At 37.7% G+C, this 8,272-nt stretch overlaps 1 protein-coding gene across 1 annotated transcript in view; it reads left to right on the top strand.

Moving 5' to 3' along the window:
• Window positions 1-8,272, top strand: part of PKD1L1 (polycystin 1 like 1, transient receptor potential channel interacting) — a 256,681-nt gene that overhangs the window by 155,239 nt on the left and 93,170 nt on the right. The gene's annotated exons all lie outside the window — the stretch shown is intronic.

The following is an 8,272-nucleotide window of genomic DNA, read 5'->3' as shown; positions in this document are numbered from 1 at the left end:
CAGGGGTCCAAGATTATCTTCTGTGTCTGTGTTAATTGGTTTCCATTTTCTTTGTTGAAGAGGGTCTGTGCAGTCCTTCTGCCTAGTCCGCCATCTTGCCGGAACTCCCCTTAATACATAACTTTTGATGAATGATAGAACAACTAGAATAAAATCAGCAAAGATACAGAAGATCTAAACAATACAACCAACCAGTTAGACCTCATAGATATATATAAAACACTGACCAACAACAGCAAAATATACATTCTGTTCCACATGATTCATTCTTCAGAATACACCATATGTTAGACTACAAAGCAAGCCATAATAAATTTGAAGTCATCAAAATACTACAAAACATTTCCCAGATCACAATGCTTTGAGATAGAAATCAACAAAAGATCAAGGGTGGGGGCAGGAGGGGCGGGAAACTGCATAACACCTTGCTTAAAAACTACTGAGTAATAGAAAAGTAAAAAATGAAACAAAAGATTTCCTTGAATCAAATAAGAATGAAAACACAACATACTAAACTCTTTGGAACACAGTAAAAGCAGTGCTCAGAGTGCAATTTGTAGCAATAAACATACAAGTCAAAAAAGAAGACAGAACTGACACCTTAACCCAACATCTTCAACAATGAAAACAACAACAACAAAAAAGAGCCTACAATCACCAGGAAAAAGGAAATAATAAAGATCAAGCAGAAATACATGAAACAGAAAATAAACAAACAATAGAAAGAATCAACAAGCCTAGAAGTTAGTTCTTTGAAAGAATTAAATAAAATTGCGATGCAGAAAAGGCACTTGATAAAATCCAACACTCACCTGATAAAAACTCTCAGCAAAGGAGGAATAGAAGGGGAATTCCTCAACATGATAAAGGGCATATACCCAAAACCAGTGGCCCACATTATTCTAAATAGAGAAAGACTAAAACCATTCCCCTCGCAACAAGAACCAGATGGATGCCCTCTATCACCATTTCTATTCAACATTGTATTGGAAGCCCTAGCCAGGGAAATCAAAGGCATCCAAATTGGTAAAGAAGAAGTAAAACTATTTTTATTTGTTGATGATATGATCCTATACATAGAAAACCCCAAAAGACTCAGAAATAAAACTACTGGAACTAATTGAGAGATTTTGCATAGTGACAGGTTATAAGATCAGCATACAAAAATCAGTTGGATTCTTTTACACCAGCAAAGAGATTGCTGAAAGGAAATAGGAAAATCAATACTATTTACAGTAGCTACCAATAAAATAAAATACTTGGGAATAAATCTTACCAGGGACTCAAAAGACCTGTACAAAGAAAACTACAAAACAGTGCTTCAAGAAACTATGAGATCTACATAAATGGAAGATCATACTATGCCTGTGGAAAGGACGATTGAACATTGTGAAAATGTCACTACTGATTGTACTCATGAGGAACCTGTACATTGTCCAGGAGGCTGTTGTTTGAACAGAACAAGAGGACACTGCATGGTTTACAGTTAAGAAGTGAGAGCATCAGATTTGTATCCTTTTCCCACTCTTATTCAATCTATATGCTGAGCAAATAATTCAAGCAGGACTATATGAAGAAAAACGTGGCATCAGGGTTGGAGGAAGAATCATTAACAACCTGAGATATCCTGACCATACAACTTTGCTTGCTAAAAGTGTGGATGACTTGAGGCACTTACTGATGAAGATTGAAGAATATAGTCTGTAGTATGGATTACATCTCGATACAAAGAAACCAAAAAGCCTCACAACTGGACCAATAAAAGCATCATGATAAATGGAGAAAAGATTGAGTTGTCAAAGAATTCACATTGCTTGGTTCTACAGTCAACGCCAATGGAAGCAGCAGTCAGGACATTAGACAACGTGTAGCACTGGTTAGGTCGTCCACAAAGGAACTCTTTTGAGTGCTGAGGAGCAAGGATGTCTCCTTGAGAACTAAGGTGTGCCTGACACAAGCCATGATATTTTCAGTTGCCTTGTATGCATGTGAGAGCTGGACAATGAATAAGGAAGACTGAAGAAGAGTTGATGCTTTTGAGTTGTGGTGCTGGTGAAGAATGCTGAAAGAACCATGGATTGCTAAAATATCTAACAGATTTTCCCTGGAGGAAGTGCAGCCGAAATGCTCCTTGGAAGGAAGAATGGCCAGACTTAGTCTCACCTACTTTGGTCATGTTATAAGTGACTATTCCTTGGAGAAGGATGTCATGCTTGATAAGGTGGAGGGTCGATGAAAGACAGGAAGGCCTTCAATGAGATGGATTGACATGGTGGCTGAGACAATGGGCTCAAGTATAGTAAGGATCATGGAGCTGGTTCAAGATCAGGTGGTGTTTCATTGTGCTGTGCATGGAGTCGTTATGAGTCGGAAATGACTCGATGGCACCTAACAACAACAATAACTCAAAGCAAATATATACATTCAGTTCAATCTCAATCCAGATCTCATCAACATTCTTTAAGGACATGGAAAAACCAATCACTACTTTTATATGGAAAGGAAAGAGATCTCGGATAAGCAAAGCACTGTTGAAGAAGGACAAAGTAGGAGGACTCACACTCACAGATCTCAAAACCTGCTATACAGCCACAGTAGTCAAAACTGCCTGGTATTGGTACAATAGACACATAGACCAATGGAAGAGAAATGAGAATGCAGAAATAGATCCATCAGCTGATTTTTGACAAAGGACTGAAATCCATTAAATGGGGAAGAGATGTTCTCTTTAACAAATACTGCAGGCAAAAGTGGATATCCATTTGCAGATAAAGAAACAAAAGCCATACCTCACACCATATACAAGAACTAACTCCAGATGGATCAAAGACTTAAATGTCAAACCTAAAACTATAAAGTTCCTCAAGGAAAAAATAGAGGTAAATTGAGGGGCCCTAATTTATGGCATAAATAGATGGTCAAGCATAACCTAAAATTCACAAACAGAAGAAGATAAATTAGATGAATGGGACCTTCTAAAAATTAAATTTTTATGTGCTTCCAAAGACTTCTCCAAAAGAGTAAAAAGAGAACATACAGATTGGGAAAAAAATATTTGGCAATGGCATATCTGACAAGGGACTTACCTCTAAAATTTATAGAAAACTCCAACACCTCAACAACAAAAAGACAAATAATTCAATTAAAAAATGGGCAGAAGACACTTCACCAAAGAGGATTAAAAAAAAACCAAAGTCACTGCCGCGAGTCAGATCCCACTTACAGCAACCCCTCCTTGGGTTTCCGAGATTATATCACTGCAGAAGTAGATTGCCTGGTCTGCTAGTTAGCAGTCAAATGCCTTAGGTACTGCATCACCAGAGCTCCTCATTAGACACTAGATAGATGCAAATCAAAACAACAGTGAGATACCATCTTGCCCAGGCACTAATAGCAAAGTTCAACGAGACAGAAAATAACAAATGCTGGCGAGGATGTGGAGCAATTGGGACTCTCATACCCTGCTGGTGTAACTATCAAATGATACAACCACTGTAGAAAGCAGTATGGCAATTCCTTAACAAGTTGGAATTGGAAATACCATTTGATCCAGCAATCCCATTACTAGATATATATCTTAAATAAATGAGAGCCAGGACAAGAACAGATACATGCACACCCATATTCATCACAGCACTATTCACAAGAGCAAAAAGATGGAAACAGTCTAGGTGCCCATCAGCCAAAGAATGGATAAGCAAACTATGGTACATACACTCAACGGAATACTATGAAACACTAAAGAGTAATGTAGAATCTGCAAAACTCTGCATAACGTGGGTGAACTTGGAGGACATTATATTGAGTGGAATAAGTCAATCACAGAAGGACAAATATTGTATTAGTCTGTTATTGTAAAAAGTCAAGGAAAGATTTATATAAGATTTCTTTGTTGGTTACCAGGGGTGAGAGGTGAGGGGAGGGGACACTGCAAAAATATAAATAAATAAGTAAGTTAAAAAAAGAGAGAGAAAGAATGAATAAAGTTGACAAACTGAGGCCAAATTTAACAAAGGAGAAGATGCAAATAACATGAATGAAAAATGAAACAGGCCCTGTCACAATAGAAACAACTGAAATAAAAAAGGATAACAGAATACTATGAAGAACTAGACTTAAACAAATTTGAAAACCTAGAAGAAATGGATGAATTTTTGGAAATATACTACCCTACCCAAGCTAACACAATCTGAGGTAGAAAATTTGAACAGACTCATCACAAAAGAATAAATTGAACAGTTCATAAAAATAATCCCAACAACAACAAAAAAATTCTGGCCCATATGGCTTCATTGGGACATTTACCAAATATTCAGAGAAGAACTAATACCAGTTCTGTACAAACTATTAAAGAACATAGAAAAAGATGGAATAATTCCATACTCATTCTATGAAGCAAGCATAACCCTGATACCCAAATCAGGCAAAGACATCACTAAAAAAGAAAATTGTAAACCAATAAATATCCCTCATGAACATAAATGCAAAATATATAAAAAATAGTAATACATTATGATCTGGTGGGATTTGTACCAGATATACAAGGATGTTTTGAAATTACAAAAGCAATCTGTAATCCACCACATAAATAAAGAAAAAGAATCACATGATCATATCCATGCAGAAAAGGCATTTGTCAAAATTCAACATCTGTTCTTGATAAAAATGCTCAGCAAAATAGAAATAGACGGGAAATACCTCAATATAATTTAGGGTAAATACAGAAAACCAACAGCCAACATTATTCTCAATAGAGAGAGACTAAACATTCTCTTTGCAAACAAGAACCAGACAAGAATGCTCCTTATTACTCCCGTTCAATACTGTATTGGAAGTCCTAGCTAGAGCAATAATGCAAGAAAGGGAAATAAAAGGCATCTAAATTTTCCTGTTATGTGCCGTTGAGTTGGACCCGACTCATAGTGACCCCTCCTTGGGTTTCCGAGGCAGTATCACTACAGAAGTAGATTGCCCAATCTTCCTTCCGAAGAGTGGCTGATGGGTTTGAACCACAAGCCTTCTGGTTAGCAGTCAAGTGCCTTAGCCACTACACTATCAGAGCTCCTAAATTTTCCTAGAAGAAGTAAAGCTATGTTTATTTTTAGAGAACATGATCTTATACATGGAAAATTCCAGAGAAACAAGAAAACCCTGAAAAAAATAGAAGGATTCAACAATATGGCAGATTATAAGATCAATATGAAAAAATCGGTCAGAGTCCTCTTAATTAACAAAGATAACTCTGAAATCAAAATCAGGAAAACAATATCGTTTAAAATAGCCATCCAAATGATGGAGTACTTGGGAATAAATCTAACCAGAGAAACAAAAGACCTATACAAAGAAAACTACAAAACACCATTACAAGTAACGAAAAGAGACGATAGTTGGAAAAATATACCCTACTCATGAATAAGAAGACTTAACATTTTGAAAACATCAATATTGCCCAAAGCAATCTATAGATATAATGCAGTCCCAATCTAGATTCCATCATTATTCTTAGAGCAATGGAAAAGCTAATCACCAATATTATATGAAAAGGGAGGTGACCTTGGATAAGCAAAGCATTACTAAAGAAGTAGAACAAAGTAGGAGGCCTCACACTCCTCTAGCTCAGTCAAAACAGCCTGGTATTTGTACAATGACAGATGGTTGGATCAGAATAGAATTGATAATCCAGAAGTAAATCCATCGACCTATGGACAGGTGATCATTGACAAAGGGCCTAAACCCATTCAATGGTGAAGAGATAGTCTCTTTAACAAATGGTGCTAGTAGAATTATTATCTATTTGCAGAAAAATTAAACAATATCTCACCATATACAAAAACTAACCCAAGATGGATCAAAGTCCTAAACACAAAGCCTAGAACTATAAATTTCATCAAAGAAAAAACAGGCAAACTCAAGGGTCCTAATATATGGTATTATCAACATAACTGTTGTTGTGTACTGTCGAGTCGGACATGACTCATAGCGACCCCTCCTTGGGTTGCTGAGGTAGTATCACTACAGAAGTAGATTGCCCAACCTTCCTTCCAAGGAGTGGCTGGTGGGTTTGAACTGCCAGCCTTCTGGTTAGCAGTCAAGTGCCTTAAGCACTATGCTACCAGAGCTCCTATCAACATAACTAGAGAGGTACAAACAGCAGAAGACAGACTAGATGATTGGGACTTCCTAAAAATTAAAGATTTATGTGCATCAAAGGATCTCACTTATTTTTTTTTTTTTAATTGTGATTTGGGTGAAAGTTTACAGAGCAAATTCATTTTCCATACAGCAGTTCATACACATTCTGCTTTATGACCTTGACTACAATCTCCATAATATCTCTCTTTCCACTTCCTCCTTGTGGGTTACTTTTTCCCTGTGTCCTTCTTTCCTCAGCATTCTTACACTCCGAGCTATCTCCTTGTGCAAATACTGCTTTTCTGATCTCCCATGGTTGATTGATCTAAGGAGTGTACCTACCTGTTGTAAATGTTCACTTTATATGCCTGTCTGTTGTTTGGCTAGAAGCCACAGGAGTTAGTTCATTTCCAGGCTGGAATGGTGACAAGTGGCCATAGTCTCAGGGCTTTCACCAGTCTCTATCAGACCAGTAAGCCTTTTTATGATTATGAGTTGTATTCCACATTTTTTTCCCACTCTATCCAATGTGCCCTACAAAAAAAAAAAAAAAAAAACAAAAAAAAAAAAAAAAAAAAAAAAAAAATTAGCCTTTGAAATCTCTGTGGAGCACACTTCTACTCTTACACATATGGGCTACCATGAGTCAGAGTCAAGTCAACAGCAACTGATTTTTTCTTTTTAAATCTTACCAATTACTGATAATGCTAGGAGTCCTGCAGAACTGGATTGAAATCCCTGCTCCGATACTACTAGCTGTGACCCTGAGTAACTTACATTTTCAATTTCTGTCTCAGTTCCCACTTTTTAAAAACGATTCCTTGGCAGTATGAGCATTTAAATGTGATCATGGAAGGAAGCATCCAGCAACATGTCTGGCAATAAACGTGGCTTTCCTTTCTCAGGAGATTAAATAAAAAAGAAAGAAAGATTTCACTGAAAGAGGGAAAAAAGAGAAGCTGGGGATTGGGAAAAAAATTGGGCAACAACATATCAGATAAGGGACTAATCTTCAAAATTTATAGAAAACTTCAACATCTGAACAACTAAAAGACACACAATCATTTAAAGATGGGCAAAGGACATGAACTGACATTTTACCAAAGAAGGCATTCAGGTAGCCAACAAACATATGATGGGCATATTACACTACAACATTATTTCTCTGCATTTGTATGTGTTTGGAAATTATCTATATTGAGTTTTAAGAGAGAGAGACAAAAATAAAAAAAACCAAACTCACTGCTGTTGAGTTGGATCCAACTCATAGCGACCCCTCCTTGGGTTTCCGAGGCAGTATCATTATGGAAGTAGATTGCCCAGTCTTCCTTCAGAGCAGTGGCTGGTGGGTTTGAACCACCAGCCTCTGGTTAGCAGTCAAATGCCTTAGGCACTACTGCTATGAGAGAGGGGGGTGGAGAGAGGGAGAGAGGGAGAGGGAGAAATAAAATGTAAAGGGGCAATGGGAAGAGAGAAGTTTTTAAAATTAGGTTGAGGTCAATTTGTGAAACTGTTGAGATTCAAACCAAGAAACATTTTAAAGCATGTGGTGGTTATGTTTGTGTGTCAACTTGGCTGGGCCTGGTTGAGTGGCTGGACAGCTAAATGTAGTTATTCCCCATGGTGAGATTGGTAATTAACTCCATGGTAGGATCTATTGGAGCAGCTGAGTACCTGCTTTGGGTATGTGGTCTTCTCCCCATATTTAAGAAGTAGCTTTGGGAATGATCTCTAGCTGATGGTATACTTGAACCTTGCATGTAGCCATGTCATTGTTCAGCAGCTTGCCATGCTCTGCCGACCTTGGGACTATCAATGGACTTGAATGGATTGCCCACCATGTGGTCTGTAACATTAGGACTGTGCCATTTTATTTGCTGACCTTGGGCTTGTTAGCCCTAGAAGCCAGTAGCTGCCTGAGTGAGGAGATGCCTCTAGCTTCAGTGGCCCAGGAGCAAGAGGTAGAGCTGAAGTCCAAGGTCAAGGGGCTTTCATACAGCCCCTGGAGCCTGGCACTTTGAACTCGGACTTCTAGCCTCCTGAACTGTTAAGAGAATAAACTCCTTTTTGTTCAATATACCATTTCCTGTCAGAGTGGTACTAAGTAGCCAGAACAAAGCATAAAAAAACCCTATTAGAT

Source organism: Orycteropus afer, unplaced genomic scaffold (assembly GCF_000298275.1).
Source record: "Orycteropus afer afer isolate SDZICR_OR568_19922 unplaced genomic scaffold, OryAfe1.0 scaffold00121, whole genome shotgun sequence".
Lineage (NCBI taxonomy): Eukaryota > Metazoa > Chordata > Mammalia > Tubulidentata > Orycteropodidae > Orycteropus > Orycteropus afer.
This window is presented reverse-complemented; position numbering and strand designations above follow the sequence as displayed.